General features: G+C 44.9%; 1 protein-coding gene across 2 annotated transcripts in view; it reads right to left on the bottom strand.

Moving 5' to 3' along the window:
- SLC45A4 (solute carrier family 45 member 4) overlaps window positions 1-20347 on the bottom strand; it is an 83274-nt gene extending 62927 nt beyond the window's left edge. Inside the window, exon 1 of one of the 2 annotated variants that reach the window (XM_079302484.1) lies at window positions 20241-20347. The gene's annotated coding sequence lies outside the window, so the exon portion shown is untranslated. Of the gene's footprint in view, window positions 1-19708 lie in introns of both variants that reach the window. The other variant, XM_079302485.1, reaches the window with a different exon arrangement.
- Between the last annotated feature and the right edge of the window lie 418 nt (window positions 20348-20765).

Genomic DNA, 20765 nt, shown 5'->3' with positions numbered 1-20765 from the left:
AGTGTAATTGTTTTCTGTTTCTTGACACGCCATTAAGTATATATTCCAAAACAATTTTTTTTTAAATGGTGAACTTCTTTTTCTACAACTCATGAATAAATAAACCGCAAAGCATACCAGACTTCAGAAAAGGAAAACCACAGAAGGCAAAATGGAAGAACTGTACACATCTATTAAAAAGCCAGATGAATCTTGAATCTAATAGAGAGACTCTATTACAAGTCCTGAAGAAAAAAAAAAAAGTAAGCAATATTTTGTTCTACAGTGCTGTTATCAATATGTTTTTGGTTTTAGGCTAATTCAGACCAAGGGCTAAAAAACATGCATGACCAATCATGCATAACTCACTAAATTAAACATCCTCTGGGGAGGATGTCCGAAGTCCATTCAAAGAGTGATGGTTTTTAAGACATACTACTGATGTTTATAAACACAAAAGGTGGCAAAATAATTATCTTAAGTAGTCAAATCATGAAGATAAAGGATACACACCCCTGACAGCCCAGTGTAACACCTACTCTTGACAGCAAAACAACATCCATTGTATCAAAACTGTGATACAACTTAATAAAACATTAAAGCATTTTCCATAGAAGAAACAAAATATACCTATATTTATAAAAATGTCTAATGGTTCTTTGGTAAGAAAAAAATACTTGTATTACTTTAGTGGAAATTCTGAAACCCTAACACACCTAAAAACACCTAGAAAGGATCTCAAGATATCATTACAAGTTTTAAGATATGCTTCTTGTTACCCATGGTTTGTGGCAACCCCAGATACCTCGTGTTTTGACACTTCATTTAAAAAATAACTGAATAAAATTTAAAAGTGCTTCTTTTTCAGTCCTTTTCTTGCCTGCTCTTGTGGTGAAGTGTGATCCTTACCTCAGCCTGACATTTTAGACCTGTTCTGGCAATGTCCAGACATGTCCAGACGTGTCCAGATATTTCTCCATTGTATTTCCTCATGTTATTTTCACTCAATAGTTGTTCATTCTCAGCCTCTAGCTGTGCCTAAAGTCAGAAAGGGGAATTTTCCATAAACCAAACATTTTTGTTTAAAAAATATGATTTTTCATACTGAATGAGTGAGTGAGGGGGTAGAAAAAAATCCGAGGAAACAGGCCCACCTTTTCCCCCGAGGTTCTTACTCAACTGCAAATATTTAACCCTTAATAAATAAATGCACTCTCATGTCTTGGCAGGGGAGAAATGAGTATCAGCCTGATGAGCTGGCCAGATGTGCTGCATTTGCCTGGGACAGGGGCTGGGTTTAGCCCCTGGACTAAGGTTGAGAACAGGATTGGTGACAACCCCTGAGCGCTCCCCTCAGGTCCCTCCTCAGCAGGGTGGCAAATCCTGTTCTTTGGAGAGCCCCTAGGCAATGTGTAGGGATTTGGGGCACTTCAGGGAGAGTGTTTTTTTTCAAATAAAGCATCCAGAAGTCACCTTAAAATCTCTCTCTGGCTCTTGGCATGCACGTATCCATTTTGTTGAGTCATGTAGTTGGTGAACACCCCAAGGTACCGATCCCCTTGCTTGCCCTCTCTTCCACTGGTTGGTTTGGCATGGAGTACCCGAGGACTTTAAAAGAGAAATAACCTACAGGACCTCAAACCACTGGAGAGCAACATCCTACTCCAAACACCTTGCCTTGTGTCTTGGCATAGATGCTGGAGCAAGGGGTCTTCCCTGTTTAATGAGCTATGTTAATCAACCAGACGGCAGGCTCATTTCTCTGTACTCCATTTCACAGGTACTTGGCTTACCAAATTGTTATGAAAACTCACTATCCAGCCAAGCTAAACAAACACCACCCCCAATATTATTTTACACGCGTGTCAAAAGAAATAACTTGCCGCAGGCCAAGAGGGTGAAGGAATTTTACGAGGCTGTGTCTGATCCTCCCTTCTCCCCTCCCTTAGACAGTTAAAGAAATGTTTGTATGATGAAAGGGGTAAGGGTGCAGAGGACAGCTGGTTAGGAATTAATGAAATGTTTGAGCATTATCATGTGATAATGGATTTAGCTGACTGTTTGCCAGTGTTCAGATCTAGTGTGAATTGCTTTATATCAAACAAGGGGATTCCTAGATTATACAAACCTCCTGAGATGGCTGCTGCTCCTAAATCCTGTCAAAGCTGTGATTTAAAAAAAAAAAAGTAATTCTCCCTCTGGATGGACAGAAGCCCTTGGGATTGTTTTGACTTGCTTTCAGATTTAATGATATTTGACACAGCTGGCTCTCTGAGGTGTCTCCTAATTGGGAGTGGCCGTGGGTTTGGGAAGCCTGAGGCTATGCTTGAAGCAAATCTGAGCACCCAGAAACCCAGGTGAGGTCTCCCAGCCAGGACATTTATAAACAGGACATGAAAAATGAGTCTCAACTTTTACACATTTGGCCTGTAATTGAGCCCCAGGGTATCTCTCACAAAGGGTGATATATCTGATGGGAGACCCAGGCTCTGGACTTGAAACTGCTGTTTATTCTTCTTCCCACCCTCCTGCAACACATGCTGTCATTACAATGGAACTTTAATGGCTGTGTTAAACGGCCCATGTCCCTTGATGCATATTTTTTTTTTTCCTAAAAGCATTGGGATGCTTCTGTTTTTTTCAGATGTGGACTTGTGGCTAGTCAGCCAAAGATATTCTGTCTGGACAAGTCTCAAGAAGGTTTTATGAAAGAAGAGCAGGAGATTGTGTGAATTTGTGACTGGCATCCAGACAGGCAGATTTTCAGGTCCATTCAGGTTGCCCATGTTAGCCAAACTGACTTTTAATTCTGAGAGCCAAAGGGCTTCAAACAGAACCTGCAGGAATAGAGAATGACTCAGCCCTTTGCCCTGTCACCAGCCCAAAGTCCACCCATCTAGAGCCAGTTGGTTCGTGCCACCCCAGAAAAATGTCAACAGTCCTGAGCAAACAGGGTGGTGCAGGTCTAGGTTCCCTTTGCCCTTGTCCTAAACCTGGAATCCCCCTGTGCTGGGCATTGGTGAGGTCGCACCTCAAGTCCTTTGCTTGGTTTTGGATCCCTCACAAGGACATTGAGGTGCTGGAGTGTGTCCAAAGAAGGAGAGTGGAGCTAGAGAAGGGTCTAGATGACAAGTGGCTGAGGGAACAGGGGGTGTTCAGCCTGGAGAAAAGGAGGCTGTGAGGTGACCTTACCACTGTCTGTCTCTTGGGGGAGATAGTTTAGTGGTGGACTTGGCAGTGCTGGGTTAATGGTTGGATTTTATGTTCCTAAAGGTCTTTTCCAACTGAAATGATTATATGACTCTAAAAGCAGTAGCTACAACTTCTCTCACATCATCCTCATATGGAAAATAAACAGCTCACGATAGCAGTTATGTTACAAGGTGCTCATACAGGCTGTAAAATGGGATTTGCTGCTTCTGCCACTTGTGAGGTCTCATCATGAGTTCATGCCTTGAAGAATGAGAGTTCCCTGTCATTATTTTCCTGGTTTGCACAGCTAAAACCTGATATTAATGGCTGCAGAAATTATCCTGCCTCTTGAGTTTATGCGGTCTGTAATTATCTTCACAATAAAACTGTGAGGAATTAGGCTTCAGAGCAGTTTATAGGTGTCGAGAGGTGATGTGACAGTCCTTCTAAGAACTGTGGCTTTCAGTCCTCAAGTGCCAAGAGCAGTTAAGATGCTGGTAGACAGCACTTAAGAACTGCAGGGCTTGTTCAGTTCAATCACTGCTTTTCTTGTCTTGGAGAGATCAGAACCTCTATTTTTTTTTTTTTTTTAATTCTGTTTACTTTTCTGAAACTTTTCTGTTTCTCTGCACTTGGGCAATGAGCTGAGATTAGTCAGTTTTCCTTCTGAGCTGCCTCTTATGAAGCCATGACTAGGATGTTTATGAGGTTTCCATTGCTGCAGAGGGATATTTGCATTTTGGTTGCTCTATTTTTATTGAAAAATGGATATATTTTCATCATATTGGATGTGCAGAGAACCAAAATCCTGAATTGAAGCCTGAAGTGCAGGAGACTGTTTAAGTCTGAGATGATTTTCAAGTGACATAATTAATGTTAGCTTTATCCTGGTGAAAGCTGACTGGTAATATTTTCAGTTTACACTGGTGAATGTCTAAAAAAGACCAATTAGTCTTCTGCTTCCACAGACTCCTGCTGCCTCCCATGAAGCCAAATTTTCCAGAGTTTCACCTGAGAGATCTTGTGGCTTTTCAGTACTTAATGGGAGCTTGTAAAAAAGATGGGGAGGGACTTTCTATACAGCCAGAAAGTGATAAAACAAGGGGAAATAGTTTTAAACTAAAAGAGGAGAGTGTTAAGATTAGATATTAAGAAGAAATTCTTTACTCAGAGGGTAGTGAAGAAATGGCATGGGTTACCCAGAGAAGCTGTGGCTGTCCCATCCCTGGAAGTGTTCAAGATGAGGTTGGATGGAGCTTGGAGCAACCTGGATAGTGAAAGGTGTCCCTGCTCATGGCAGGGGAATTGGAATGAGATGGGCTTCAAGGTTCCTTCCAACACAGACCATTCTATAGTTCTTGGTTACTTAATGCTTTCTCATAATAACACAATGTTTCATGGATTAATAGCTAATAGCCAGTTGGACTATCCCAGAGAGAAGAAAAGGCCATTTCTTACCTGATCACCACACAAATGCCTAGTTTATAGCTCTAGATACTAAGTGATGACCTCTAGTTAACTGAGCATTTATCACTGTTCCCACTGCCTGCTTGTTTTGCAGCCTTGTGGCTCCAGCTGGATTCAAACTGTGCAGGTGTTACTGGGCAGGCTGTTTTGATCACCAGGTGGGACCTGAAGGCTCTGTAGCCTTCTTGGAGGATTGACTTTACTCCCTGCTCTGCTAAGGCCTGTTAGAACCACGTGCTGTTATTTATCTCATCTCTCCACTTGCCTAATCAGTCGCATACCTAATTGGTGTTTGCAATATTTTGGGTCCCAGCATAAACAAATTGTTTAGCCCTGTGTCATCAAAACTGCATCTGAACAACCATCAGCATTCTCCATATTTTTGGAAAATCCTAGAGAAGAACTCAGAAGCTACACCTGTGTTAGTGACTTCTGCAGGTATGACTCAGTGTTAGCAGAAGCCAATGAGCAGTCACAAAAATAGACCCTGTTGTGTTGACTGTATTCAGAGTGTTTTCACATTTCCATGAAAACATGAGTAACACTCACCTGGGTGATGGAAAAGCAAGTTGGATTGGCACTGGTTGGCAACGGGGTGGAAAATTAGTATGTAAAGAACTTAGTGATTAAGATAATGAAAAACAATGTTAAGAGTCTTAGGTGAAGCCAAGTTTTGTAGCCCTCGAGCTTTTAGTTGTGAAATTGTTGGCTCTTGTGTTGTTTCTGAAATAGAAATCTATTTAAATGACTTAAGCAACCCAAGTTTCAAGAATAACCCCGAGCAGGCTGTTTTAGTTGTGACTGAGAAACTAAATTGGGTGAATACTTTTTTATTCTAATTGCTTGAATTTCCAAACACAACCAGAGAACCAAACAGCTGCAGACCCTAAAGTGTTTATTATGAAAGCAATTTAAAACTTTGAGGAAAAAACGAAATGCCAAAGTTGATTGGAATGGAAATCCCCTACAAAATACTGGGATTTTTTTAGAATTCTTTTAATCATCCCCCCCCCCCCCCCCCACCACCACCACTCCTAAAAGCTGAGTGTAAACTGAAACATTCACAGTTTTTGGAATTAACTTGAAATGGTTGTTTTGAGTTAATTGTATTGAGCAATTTTTCCCTTTTCCTAGACCTGAATGTCACCCCAGTCATTGATTTTCATGTGGTGTTGGACTTGTGAAAGTTCCTTTACCTGAAGTACAGTGTGAATATTTCACTCCACTGTTCTTGGGCTCTAGTTTGCTTTTCAGCTTAAATTATTTTAAAACCACTTACTCCCAAAAGGAGCAACTTTTCCTTTCCATCTCCTCAAACTTTATAGAATCATAGAATGTCTCAATTTGGAAAGGACCCATGAGGGTAATTAACTCTAAATCCCTGTTCCTTGCAGGACCTAAAACTAAACCATATGACATTGTCCAGGCACTGCTTGAACTCTGTAGAGGCCCTTATGAAGACCCCCACAAATACAGCTCTCCATAAATGACTGCACTGGATAGAAGCCCTTTGCAATGTGGGATAGGTAATGCAATTTGCAGACATATTTGTAGGGATAAATGCATGGCAGTGCAGTGGAACCCCAGAACTCTGCCTAAGGAATTTTAAGAGTTTTGTCTTGGGATGAGTCAGTTCATCTAACTGATTTGGTAGGAAACCCTAAAAAAAAAGAGAAGTATGGTTTTCTGTTGAAGAAACCACATACACTGACTCAGACAACGCTCCTAAACCTTGTATGAGCCTGCCAAGGTCATGGTCAGGCCCTTTCACAGAGCAAATCAGCCTCCAGTTCGCATTTCTGAGCTCTATAAAAGCAGCTTCATTTTCCAGTTTGTCCTCAAGCCATTTCATAATTTTCCTCAACCACTTCCCAGACCTTCCAAGGGTTACAATACAACCTTCTAGAGGTGGACCTGGAGGTGGCCTATGTGCATGAACACTGTGCTAACAGTAGAGACCAGGAGCATTATAATGGAGTTGTGCTTTCCTGCTGCTCTTCTTCCTTAGACAATCCTATGCTTCTTTCCTTATATCAGGAGCCTGGCAACTAAGCTCCTGACTTAAGCACCTCAAAGACTCAAGGCTGCTTTGGTAGAACCAAAAGTTTTGGATTACTGTCAGAATAGGAATGAAGAATCTTTCTCATTGAATGGGTTCCAGCCTGTTTCTTTGTATTGGTGGTGCATTTACATTGGGCAGGCAGATGCTCTCCACAGGGATGTGTTAACCCTCACCTGGGCCAGAGCACAGAAGGGCAACAGATGATTTGAATGGAGATCATTTGCAACCTGGAGAGCAGACTCAAGAGGTTTAAGCTGAAGATAAAGGAGTTTGTAAAACTGAGAGAAAGTTCCTAGCAATGAGGTTATTTGGGAGGTTTAACAAGCTCCCCAGGGAAGCACTGTTCCAGTAGATAACTTCAAGAAGAGACCAGGAGAAATGTTTTTGAGGAGTTCAGATTTTTCCTGTCAAGTAATCAGCTGTGTTTCTGCCAGAAAAGGCCTTCCCCCATTCCCAATTAAACAAGAACTGGCTTGAGTGGATTGCCCCAAATTTGAACAGAACTTTTTTCTTTTTTCCAGCTGTCAGATATTTTGTATATTTTCCTTGCTCTTTTGCACACACCCCCCCCCTCCCCCTTCCCTTTTAGTGGTTTTGGTCAGACCATAGGCATATGCTGCAGAATCTGCTAGAAAAAAAATGTTTTCACAATTGATATTTTCCCAAACGCCTTTAAAATTTTTTCAGTCAGTGCCCATGTGGTTTCCTGCTAACAAAATTTAAAGAACCATTCCTTGTTGTTGGATGCAAACTTGAACATGTTTTCCTGTGGTTTGAATGGATACAAGGTCTCTCTACCACATGGATTTACTCACATTAAGTACCACAATCCCCATATTTCAGATGAGCTAGAAATCTCCTCCTCTAAGAGCTTATTTTAACAGACTTGCAGTATTTCATCCTTTCTGTGGCTTTGATCTCCCTCTGAAATGCAACTGAAACCAAGATGTTTAAAACTTCTCAGAAAAAGGGACGCACTGTTGGACCAACCTCACGTCCCCAGAATACTGGTGTAAAAATCAGAGACAGGGACAAGCCTGTAAATTGGAATTCCCCAGTATTTCCAGGGCTTGAAGGCATTTGCACACCTGTTGCTGAGTTTTGCTCCAGCTCCCTGAGCTCTGTGTGAATTTTGCACTTGAAGCCAGCCCTATGAAAACTTACAGCTCTTCAGACCTTTGCTTTTTATCTATGGGTGACAAAAACCACAGAGCTGGTTGTAGCAGAGCTCTGGCAGCTTCATTGTTAATAACAGGAAGAAAGAAAGAAAGAGAAGCTGTTCTGCTGATCCATGACCATCTCCAGCTCATCTTGAGATGTATTATTTGAACCACAAAAACCCTCCACACATTTCATGCCTTGCAGGGATGGATGTTCCACCACCTGTCTCACTGGTGGTTTGCAGGATTTACCTTGTTATCAATCAGAAATAGTGCAGGGGTGCAGAAATACCCATTATTTTCAGAGTACAAATTATCTTCTGCTTGTGTGTGTGCCTTTCATTCATGGACTCTACTTTCTCTCAAATGACCTATGAGTATCTCTTGTCTCATGGAATTGAGTGTTGTTTGCTTGTTCACAGCTTCCTTTCCTTCCGTTATCCAGCAAAGAAAGTTTGCTTAAGTGGCTTTTGTGAACTCTTTCAAGATCCCCAGAAGGATGATACAGGAAACAGAGAGTTTCCTTTCTATACAAACTTCTAGGGTGTTCCCATAATAGTCTGAAATTTATCTGCCCTCAGCAGCCTGCAATTGGACAAGAAATTAATGGACTGTCAAGGGATCAGGCCAAACACAATTAACATATCAGAGAGGAGAGTTTGCAATAAGAAAAAAATCCTCCATTTACACAGCACCTTTTATCCCATGTTGCCAAACATTTTCCCTTCTACATTTCCAATTACTTTACAAGTTGGTCATGCTTTAACCATCCAGCCTGAAATTTTCCATAATTGCTCCCTGCACGTTGTATATGTTTTCAGAGAGCAGTGAAGGGGGGAAAAAGCTTCAGAAGAAAAAAACAACAACCCTCTTAAAAAGAAGTTATATTGCAGTAGTCTTAAAGCTAACAAATTAGTTTTAAGGGTGTTTAAGCATTCTCCCTCTTTATTTTGAAGAGCATGTTTGCACCTTAGGAGGTCAGAGTGGGAATGAGACTCCTGACATGGCAGCAGTGCTGGGGGTGGGAATCTTTCACCATTGCTGTGAAAATGCATCTGGGTTTGTCCAAAAAATAAACCACAGACAAACCCCTATTTGAGTGTTTTAGAGGCAGCTTTGTGCCTTGGTTTTATGCCTTCTGACTGCTGTGCCCGTAGTTTCTGCAGCCCCCCAAAAAACAGCCCCTGTAAGCAGAACATCTGGACAGGGTGCCACAAAATGGATCCTTCAGGATTTCACCTGGTGTGACCTGGCACTGTGGGTGAGATCTGGGAGGATTGTAGCACTGGGAGGGAGGGCAGGGCCCGTGCTGAAAGCTGACAAGGTAGAAATGTGAGTCATTAAAAGGCAAAGACCAATCTGTAAAGAAACAATTACTTACATATTTAAAAAAAAAAAAATCAGATCTGGAAGGCACGTTCGCCTGGTGGTTGACACTCCCTACAAAAGCACCGTGTTGTTCCAAAAGTCTCCCATGAGATGAACAAACCTTGCCAGCAATAATCACAGATCTGGAGCTGTGTAATTGCTCAACTAAAGGCAGGCAGGGAGCAGATAGGGAACCTGTGCTTTGCTTTTCCTGCCTGCTTCCATTCAGGGCTGTGTGCTGCTCTGGAGCACTGGGGCTTGGATTGGCTGGAGCAGTCAGAACACCAGGAAAATAAATAAATAAATAAATAAAGCTTCTAAGCAACAGCTTCATGGCATGTGTTGTTTTTAAGTCCATTCATAAAAGCAGTGATCTGGGCTGTGTGAGGCAGGCTGGGCTCTGAGCGCTTGTGCCTGCCTGGAGCAGAGAGCTTTGGACGTGCTGGAGCTGAGCACTGGCAGTTTCAAACCCTTCCAGCACTAATCCAGCAAGAAAGAAATGGCTTTAAGCCACTTCAGACCCATTAGTGCTGTCTAGAATGCCAGTATAGCATAGAGATGAAAGGACTGCAGTGAGGGGAGTCAGGAGATGGGGGCAGCAGCTTTGCCTCCCCTGTTAGGGAGGTTTGATTCATTCTCTCAAGAAGCAGAGGCCAAATTTGGGGAGCAGATGTCATGACAGCACAGCACAGCAGCACCCCCAAGTCATGGGACTCAGGCAGCATTAATGGCAGGGCTGGGGTGTCTTTATTTTTTAGTGACAATTTATGGTTAATCAGAAATCTGATACTTGATGTGCTGCAGCCTGGAATGCCAAGTCTTTTTTATGACCTATATCTGTGTGGCCACAGGCGGGAGATGATGTGAAAATCATTTGGTAGTAACAATTAGCACAAAAATAGTTTTTCGTTATTTTCTAAATAGGCCTGGGAAAATAATATTCTTTTTTTAAATTAAGAAACTAAGTGTGTCACTTTTACAATCAAAACCCTCACATTTACTGTGAAAGGTCTGTCTTTAGTGCCAAGAGCCTATATTTTTTTCCAACTCAAAAATCTTCTGTGAAACAGCACTATGTAAAAAGTCCCTGAGAAAAGATAAAAAGCTAGAAAGTCTCCTGATAAAGGGAAAGAAACTGAGGGGGATGGTTGATGGACCATCTGGGACTTCACAGGTTTGGAAACCGGAGTGTGGTGGAGCTCCGGGATGTTTACACTGCAGTAGGGAAGGTGAGAAGGGATTTTGCCAGAAATACCTCCAGCAGAAGGTGTCGGGTGAAAGCAGACTGTCAAATCTATTAGAGCCGTTTGCTGGAGATGGAAACAAGAGATGTTCCCGCTGGAGAGCAGGACCAGAGGTTAATTAACTATAGGAACATCCTACTGAGGAGCCGTCCTGTGAATTCCTATGTGATGCCTCGGGGGCATTGCCATCAGATGGTTTCGGTGTCCCACTAAGCTGCTCACCACGTTGTGGAGATAACCTGCTTTTCCACTGCTTCCAGAGGGATGCCAGGGCTCCTGCTGCAGATCCCCAGCCCTCAGGACTGTGGATACACCGGGTGCCTGCTGCAGGACTGTGCCCTACTTTTGTGTCTCTCAGTGAAAAAGCCTCATCAAGGATCTGGGGAAAAAAAGCGAAACAAGGACAAAGTTCTGCCCTTCCACTACTCTGTTTTCATTTACAGCCAAATTCTGCCAATCTTTGAGTGTCTATTTAAAACTTCTATTTCCTTCCAACCAGTCTGTTTCCGTGCTAGGGTACATGTTCCTCCTTTTTCTTTTTCTTTTTCTTTTTCTTTTTCTTTTTCTTTTTCTTTTTCTTTTTCTTTTTCTTTTTCTTTTTCTTTTTCTTTTTCTTTTTCTTTTTCTTTCTTTTTTCTTTTTCTCTTTTTTCTCTTTTCTTTCTCTTTTTTCTCTTTTACTTTTTCCCTATTGTTTCACAGTCCACCTGATGATACTTATCACTCCAGACACACCAGGACCCTGAGCTGAGCCCAGTCTATGTGCAGACACTCTTATATGAGGTGTCAGAGCCTGCTGAGCATCCAGGGGAGGAGACTGTGCCTGACTTTCCTTGGCTGTGACACTGTGGCTCAGCCTGGAGCTGACAGCTGTGGAAAATTAAAGGATGGGCCCTGTTTCCAAGGAATAACCATCAAGGTCATGATTTCGAGGCTATAAGGACACAGCCCTTTCCTACTTGGAGCCAGTACACATGCCAGCTTTGCTGTCCCCTCTTCAGATGTCACCATGTCACCAGATCACTGTCACATGAGGATACCATGGGTGGGGGGGTGCCATTGGCTGCCCAGCCTGTTTACATGCCCAGGGACTCTATGAATACAGCCTGATGATGCTCGAGGTAACTGAAACCTGCTCTGCAGACACAGCTCCTGGCTGAACTTTCCCTGCCCCTTGCAAGGCTGAGCAGAGGAGTTTGTTTAAACCAGCCTTCAGGACAGGGTCACCATGGAGGTCCCTGGTGCTGCCTCTCTGCTGAGGGTACTGTCCTGTTTAGTGCTCTTGTCCATCTGTTTGGTGGTCAGCCCACTTGATTGGAGCCAATTTGGATGCAAAGAAATGAAATTTTTCCCAGGAACAGAAGCTAGAGATGAATCCTTTTGGGCACGAAGGGCCTAGGCTTGGAATACATTGAGCTCTGTCTCTGGGCAGTTTAATCTCACCAGCCAGAAACCTGTATGGATTTACACTTCCATATGCAACTGTTTGATAATCACGTTGCCATGGCTACGTTTGAATTCTGCAATAAATGTGTAATTTCACACATTTACATCAAAAGGACCTCCAGAACATACAGCTGCCTCACAAAGCAGCTGATCTCTCTCCATAAGCACTTTCCATTTTTAACACCATATTATTGTACTCACTGGTGTGCTTCTTTTGGGAGGGGGGTGAGGTCTGTAGGGCAGGTTTGGCAGTCAGTTTCTCTAATCCATACTAAAGTTCTCTTAAAACTGGCACCAGGGCCGTTGCCCTGCTGGGGTCACAGCAGAAATTTCTAGGGCAGTGCCAGTTCTGCAGCCACACCAGCTAGAGGGGACTGAGATCCTTTGCAATTAAAGAAGGACAAAGTTACCAGAAGGTCCTGGTGTGCCCCAAATGCAGGGACAAGGACTGAGAAAGAGGAGCAGAGTGTGAGGCTCTGCTCAGGGATGATGCCCTTTCTTAGTCTGGTCTCTTCATCCCCTTTTCATCTCAATCCTCTCAGGTCTTCCTCCCTGGTACCTTGCCTCCTCTCTCCCACCCCCTGCCAGCCTGATTGCTCCTTATCTCACCAGCTAGTTTGTCGTGATGTTTTGCCCCCGGGCTACTTGTCCCTCCAGTGCTCTGAGTTCTGTCCTACTTGTGATGGCTCCTTGTCCCACCGACACCCTCTGTAATCCCATGGGAAGCTTTTTCCTTGATCCAAGCCTCTTTCTCTGCCTCTGACAAGAGGCAGAGGCCAGGGAAGTGTTATTTAAAGAGGGGCAGGTCACAGGGGGAGCAGAGAAGAGGCTGAACCAGGATACAGCTTCAACCAACAGCAACTGAATGAAGTGGTAGATGGCACCCACTGAGCATCAGATCTGGAGAGAAATTTGCATCCAGATTCTATCCCTGCTGACTTAAACAGATTTTTTTTCAGGAACTCGAAACTTGGACAGTTCTGCCTTTGGGTTTCTTTTTCCTATAGCAACAGCAGCTGGAACAATGTTGGCACCAAGGCAGGGCTGCAGCTGGTCTACTCCTTGCACAGAGCAGAGAGATGCTGGAGAGTCTTCAGCACTCACAGAATATGGACAAAGCAAACATTTCACTTCACTCCATAAATTACTGTCGTGTGGAGAGAGAGGAAATTTCACTGTGACAAACGCCCAATACTGACAATTTCTGTGTAAGAAACTGGAAGAAGGAAAAATATTGGAAAAGCACAAGATGCTATTTTTTTTTTCTCAGCTGTTTATACAATTGGAAAAGTTAAGTAAGTCTAATTATTGAGGTTATTGGTTTTAATGAGTCACCACCTTGCTGTTATTATTCCTGGTTCCTGTTGCCATAGGACAAGAAGCTGCAGCTGGGCTGAGCTGTGCTACGCAACAAATACCACTTGCCATTCCAAGATTAAGACATAGGAAAATGGGTGGCTCAGACAAATGGGAACATGGAGAAGGAAAGTGATATTTGCCAATGTGTTGTGTGGCAACATGACCAGTATGCAGATACTGGGAGCAAAGATGGGTTTCTACTTGAGACTGATTTTTGAGGAGCACTTCCAAAGACATGATAGAAAGGAGGTTGGCCTTATTGTGGGCTCTTGGTGGGAAGGGCTATGGACAGAGAAGTCACAGGGGATTGAGAGGGAAGACCTGAGTTTGGTGTTATGGGAAGGGATGAACAGGGATGAGGCAGGTATGAAGGGATACAGCCTGAGAAACAGGACAAAAGAGAAAGGTTTTTGTGGAGGTATCGTGAATGGGTAATCAAGGCCCAAAGGAAGTGCTTTAGTGACAGACAAAAGAAGAGATATGCAAGCTTGTTTACCTGCAGGGCTGGAGAAACTGGGCTTGAAAAATTCTGCAAGGTTTAACTGCAGCCTAAATTCATGGGCTTTGAAGAAGAGATATGAAGTGGCATCCAGAGCAGTTGCCTCCATGGCAGATAAACCATTGTGTTGCCCACTGTGTTTTGAGAAGATTTAGTGAGAAGATTTGGAAAGAAAGGGATATCAAAAGCTGTTATATCCAGGCTGGACTTTAGACAATAATTAGACACCCATGAGATATGTTGGAGGGTCAGATGTCACTGGAGGGTCTGTGCTTGTGTGTGCATTAGCATGGGAGCCAGCTCTGCTGCTGTTGGGATGAGGCAGAGCCCGCAGGGAGGAGGCAGGAACACCCAACCCCCAGCGTTCATCGATTGGTTTCAATTGATCAGTTGTGTACAAACAAAGCAAACGAAGCTTTTGGTCTCTTGGATGTTGGAGTTAGAAGGTGTCGGGTTTGCTTGCAGCAAGTTCATCTTTTTCAGCTGATCATGCACTTTCAGTTCTTTCTGCAGGATGGTAAAGTCCTTTTTGAGCCGGGCTCAGAAATAAAAGGGAAGATTTGCTAGAGCAGTGGGCTGTCAGTGGGCTGTTTTCTTTCCTTCTCAAATGTATACAAGGATGCCTACTGGAAACTCCATGGCAGAAAGCACAGGAAGGGTAGGCAGTGAGTGTGAAAGTCATTCTGGAGCCATTGGCTTTTTCCCAGTGTGGCCCCTCCCTGTAAGCCCCACAAGAAAAGTGTCACAGTCTTTTTTTCACCCAGTTTGGACACCGTGTCCATTCAGTTCTAGCATCCATAGCCTGGGAGGAGAGGGAAACTCTCCCCTTTATCTCTATGGCATAGTTAATGTGCGTCTCTCCTTTTCACAGCTACCAAAATCTGGCATTTCCTGTTCTATTATCCATTTCCTAATGCCTCCCAGGGCTTGAATGCTGGACTCGGCCAAGACTCCAGAGAGGGATTAGCATGGACTTGCCCTGGCCGTGGATGACCTTCATTCTCTTTAGCATTTATTCTTTCTAGAGGATTGAGGAGGAGAAGGGGAGGGTGAGCCACAGCTAAATCCTGTTCTTGGATCTCCCTTCAGCCACTGAAGAATGAGCTGAGTGCCTAAATGAACCCAAAAGGCACCATGGGGTGAGGCACATCACATCCAAGCCGGACGTGGTGGCCTCTTCCCAAGTTCCTGAGCTGCCACACGCTCCAGCCATGCTTCAGCAGGCAGGACAGCCCAGGGACTCTGGGGACTGTGACAGGGCTGCTGCCAAGGCTCTCAGCTCCCCTCTGGTGACTGGAAAACAGCAAAGACACAGGTCATGAATGCTGTCTGGAGTGAGTGACCTGGATGTGTCTGCCCAGACTCTGTACAAAGAGGCAACGTGGCCCTGGCTCCGCTGCTCCCAGGGCTTTGTGCCGGAGGCTGAAGTGGATCCTGTCCAATTGTGGAGAGCCAGAGCTCTTGCCCAGTTGCAGGAGAGGCCTCTGTTCTCTCTGGTACCCAGAGAGGCTCTGCAGACCCAGCTGCACAACAGGCTGGTCAAAATGGATGCCAGGAGCATCTCCATCATCACTGCCAAACTTCCCGATTACAGATTGCTCTGCAGCCTAACACAGCCCACTCAGGGGGAATTCAGATGCTCAGATGAGAACTGCATAAAATATTGGCAGTTGTCCATGTCTTTTCACTCTTGGGGCCACTTACTTTTTCACATATCATGCCAAGCCCCCCTGTGCAGCACCACTGCTGTGAATTTTGTAGGTTGCTATAGTTAAGCTGTGTTTTTCTTTGTGTGCTGATCATTACTTTCTCTGTAGACTTGTGTATATGAGAATTGTTTTCCTAAAGTTTCTTGCCTCTCTTCCAAAGCACACTAGTCCTCTGACAACGGGAAGAAGAACCTGGCTTACCACCTAGTTCATTCTCTCCCTCTCCCAAAAGGTACTTGCTTAAAGTTTGTGAACACAGGAATCTACCCCAGGAGTTCCCAGTTAATGGCACATTCACGACCCCGACAGAACTTGCTTCTGTCTGACAATTAGGTGAGAAGTACCTCAAAAACCCTCTGATAGGTCTTACTTCAAATACCCTCTGATAGGTCTGACAGGACAAGTGCAGGAGACATGGGAGGTTGATCAGACTGACCCCAGCACAGGGACAGGGCTCAATCCACTCCATCCACTGAATCCATGACTATTACTCTCTGGTAAAATTATTTGATGAAATGGTTTCCTTGGGCATTTGCCATTTCTGAACATTATTTAGTGCATTGCATTATAAACAAAGGAAAATAATAAATTTCTGCTCCTTGTTTGTTTGAGGTTTAAATTGTATATCCCCTAATCCTTTTTCAGCAGGATAAAATTAATGTACTTTTCAGGGTGATCAAGGGAGAAATAGAGTATCAGTTTCTTACCAAATGAGACAACATGGGAAATATTAATTAGATAATTTTGGATAAACACCTTTTTTGCCCTGCTCTTCCCATCAGATCAGTGTATGGGGTACCAGGGACAGACAAGTGGGAGAAGCATGGCTGCTTTTGCTTCTTCCTCCCTCCTACATACAGAAATGAGGGACATGAGGAGATTGCAAGCTTGGATCAAAAAGTAGTGTCTGCCAAGGAGCAGAGCTGCTCCTGTAGAAACATCCCTCCATCTCTGCCATGTGGGAAGAGAGGGATTTTGGCCATTTCTTTCCCTTAGTTATGAACAAATGGCACATGGCTGTCACTCACCACTAAGAAGCCCAGTTAATGTATCTGGTGATACACCCTGGCTGCCCTGAGGTGCTGTTGTGCAATGGAAGCTGATAAATTGGGCCAAAAAAAATGCCTTAAAATCTCCCTGTTTTCACAGTAGCTTAAACTCCAGGTCAGGGTGGTCACAAAATTCATTGGCCAGAAATCAGATTTTACAGACACTATCCATTTCCCTCCACATTATCTTTTTACTACCAATAATTCAGCTAAATTAGCATAATATCCCAAACAACTGGAGTTAGTGTCAGTGTTGAAGGATCAACACTGCTTCTGCAACCCCCTGCATGCCAGCTGGGAAGAGACAACGTGCCCTCCTGGAAAGGCTGTTGCAGTGATGAGAAGATGAAGAACATGCTATTAAACTGGTACATGTGCAAGGCCCAGGGCCTCAGATTTCTGCAGAAAGGTGTGGACCTTGTCTAACTTAAGGTTGGAAATAGACAATCTTCCAACACAAACCATCCTATAATTCTGTCTTCAGCAGAAGTGACATGAAATGGCTCAGTGCTTGATTTTTTGTGAGGATACCCCTCAAACTGTGCCCACCAGCACAGACACACCAGTGATATGTGAGAGCCCTCCCAACCCCTGTGATTAGGGAAAAACAAGAGCTGGCATGAGATGGTAAATGCTGCCGTGCAGTGTTCAGAGAAAACGTGTTTGCGTGGGATGTGCTGGAAAAATTGCTCAAGAATGGTGCATTCTCATAAGAAAAATGATCTGGCTGGTGTTCAGGTCAGTGGTTTTGTATCAGGGCTGCAGGCTGTGTGGTTGCTTCAGTGTATGGTGCAGCAGCTGGCAAAGTGTTTGCTGTGCGTGTGATACAATTCTCCTTGCTCTGGGGTGTTGGAGGCCCTTGCCTTGACTCAGTTTTGGATTTGGGTCCATGTTCTCAGAGCAGCTTGCACTGACACAGGGCTCCATGGCAGAGAAAGTCAGCCCAGGAGAACAGGGCAGTTTGTTGGTGGGGCTTCATCCTTTTTTTTTCATGGGGGAAAGATAAAATGCTATGCCCATGTCAATAGCAAGTGATAACCAGGATTCTGATCCCTGCCGAACAAAGCAGTGTTTCAGAGTTGGATAAAGAGGTTTCTGAAAACACAAATCAAGAACCAGCATTAGTTGCTGAAAGAACTAAATTACAGGAATGCCCAGGTGCTAACTGGAGCCACCTCCCAAACTGTGCTTGATAAGCTGTTAACATGCCATGAAGGGACAGCTTTCACTCCATCTCCTTTTTCATCTTAGGTGAAGGCTGAAGGAAAAAGACATGTGGAAGGTCTCCTGCCAGCCAGAGAGCTGTAAGCCCTCCCTCACACACTATTCTTGCTGTTATATCAGCAGATCCCTGGCCTTTGACAATAGCAACATTGGTTTCTGCTTGGTTCCTGTAACCTTCAAGACTAGAACCATCAGCAGGATTTCCACCAGCACCAGCCATCCCCTGTGATTTCATGGGGTGAGGTTTAATAGGCATGTTTTAATAGGGTTGCTCGGTAGAGAGGGCCCTTTTTCCTCAGCAGCATTCAACAAAATAATACAAATAGCAAATTTAATGATAGAAAATAAAACAGCCCTCCAAGGCAGGCTGCTGCTTCTGCAGAGGTTGTGCTCATGCACTGCTGAATGGTTTGGTTCTGGTCAGTCCCAAAGCAGCCACTGGGAATGAGACCAGAGAAAGGTTATGTCAGAGGAAGGTTGTGCCTTAGGTTCCTTGTGCTGCTGCTTTAAAAAAAAATAAGCCTCCACAGCAACTGCTCTTTTCCCTCTGGAAGGAGAGCTGAGGTAGAATTTGCAATGTAAAGTTTAATAGAGAAATGAGGAAGGAACCAATACCCCTTTTCTTGCAAACACGCAAGATCTCTCCTTCGTGGCTTTGTGCATTGCTGACAAGTACAGACAGTGATGGGTTAGCACAGGGAGCACTTCCTGCCATCACAAACCCTTGTCCTCTCCACATCCCTGTCCCAGCACACACCAATGCCATATCTCCCTTTTAATCCCTGGTCACCTTCTCTCCAGGATTATCCACTGCTATTTGCCCACCTTTCCAATCCCCATTTTGTCCAAATCAACCCTGCCAAGTTGCCCTCCATGGCATTTTCACTATGCCACTCCAGCTGCAGCTGCAAATCAACTCAGACCTTGTGTCCTTGCTGTGTCCATGCAGGAGGTCCTATGGGAGCACTGGGAACTTGACACCAGCTTTTGAGGAACAGGCACCAGTTTTATCTGTGAGAGACCCTGAATGCTGAAATCTCCAGGAGGGATCACCATGTTAAACCCAGCCAGGCTGTCCTTTTAAAAGCACAGCCCTGCTTAACACTCATCATCACAGCTACAGTAATTCTATGGCTGCACAGCCAGGTTTGGGGTACAACGAGCAGTTCATGTCTCTTCTCCCCAAACACAGACACACATTTGCACCCACACACAAAACCGGGGCGTTAAAAACTCCCCCGTGACGGATCTTTCACAAGCAGTGTTTCTGGGAAGGCCTGGCATTCACAGGATTCACAGGACAGCTGGCATCAGCAGTGCCTGTCATTGTGGTGTCAAGGCTTTGCAAAACAGGATCTGTCTTTGAAAATGTTTTAAATTTTTTAAAAAAAAATTTTATTAAGAGTAGCCCTCTAAGATAAGGTCTCCCTGCTCTTAAATATCTCAGAAGATAAATCATACCAAACAATGTTTCTCTGCTTTGGGATTACTGTACCATTTCAAAACACCAGCCTAATCTGGTAATTCTGCATTTTAACCCCTCTGCCAGGCTGCCTCCTGTATCTGCCAGCAAGCATCCTCTTCCCAAATTAACCCGTCCACAATGAGCTGCAGCAGAATCTGCATAATTGATCTTTTTTGCTCCAAACAGCCCTACTTAGGAAGGGGACATTTCATGCAGCAGCCAGCCCCGCTATACTCATTATTCCTAACTCAGGGGCTGTTGCGGTATCTTTACGCTTTGATACCGCCTTTAATCTCGCACGCTGCCTTTAGCAGCACCGCTGGCTGCAGCAGCCCCGCAGGATGCCCTCTTTCCACGCTCTCCCAGGCAAGGGCGCTGCCGATGGAGGCGGCGGTGCCCCGGCGAGAGCCGCATCCCCCCGTGGAGACCGGCATGCACCTTCCACCTGCGCCGGCGGAGCGCTCGCTCACTCACTCACTCACTCACGGCGGCGGCAGCGCGGATCCCTTTCAGCAGCTTAACTGCGCCTCATTTCTACGGTCTAAGCTGCTCTCCGCAGGGCTCAGACGGAGCTGCCCGCATGGCACCGAGGCATGCAGACATGTCAAAGCGACGTCGTGGTTAGAAACTCATCAGCAAATGGGCTGACGAGGCGCAGAGCGGCAGGAGCGGGTCCCCGCGTTCCCGCTGCTCCGCGCTTTGTGCAGCCCCGTCCAATTCCGTGTTGCTATCCGGCGTTTTCTGCCGGGGTCTAAAATAGCATCAGGAGCGTTCCCTGTTGATTTCCCCGGCGGTGCTCGCTGAGCTATGCCGGGGACCACGGTACCCTCAACCTGCCTCCATGCATGTTAAAAACATTTTCTTGCCTTCTCCCTCCAAAGGAGATGGAGAGGGGGGGGATAAAAAACCCTGTTGATGCTTTTCTGCCCAGCTACCAGCAAATCCCGACCTGAGCTAATTCTGCTATGGCTGACAGCAGAGGATGTCTGCAGTGCATGGAGCTGATTTGCTGACTTACCCTTCATCTCTCCCAGGAATGGCAGGTGGAGAAGCCGGCCTCTCGCTCCGGGAAAGAGCCACGGAGCCGGGCAGCAGCCGCTGCAGAGCCTGCTCACAAGTTCGCTCCCTCTGTCACAGTCTGTGCAGCTTGCCAGGTATAGCCGGGATGAGAACACCCCGTGCTTTTCCCAGGATGAATGAGATCAGCACATATTCAGTCAAGGGGAAAAAAAAAATAAATATATGTGATGGTTTAGGACCCGGAGGGAAAGTGCTGGTCCACAAGTTGCTCTGCTTTACTACTCAGGATTTTCTGAGGTGAATTTCATAGGTAGAGTAGTTTCTCCTCTGCATTTGGTGTTGTTGGATGTGTTAAAAAGCAAGCAAATGGTGGTGACATGGGGTAGGCAGGAACCCATTCTCAGTTACATCAGGTGGAGGCCATGTAAAGGGCACTCTCCCAAGCAGCAGAGATGCCTTTATAACCTGCAGGCTGATGCCTTTTGACTCAAACCAGCACCTTGCTGTTACAGGCTCCACATGG

Source organism: Erithacus rubecula (genome assembly GCF_903797595.1).
Source record: "Erithacus rubecula genome assembly, chromosome: 3".
Taxonomy (NCBI): domain Eukaryota; kingdom Metazoa; phylum Chordata; class Aves; order Passeriformes; family Muscicapidae; genus Erithacus; species Erithacus rubecula.
Note: the sequence above shows the minus strand (reverse complement) of the source record. Positions and strands in the feature narration are given on the sequence as shown.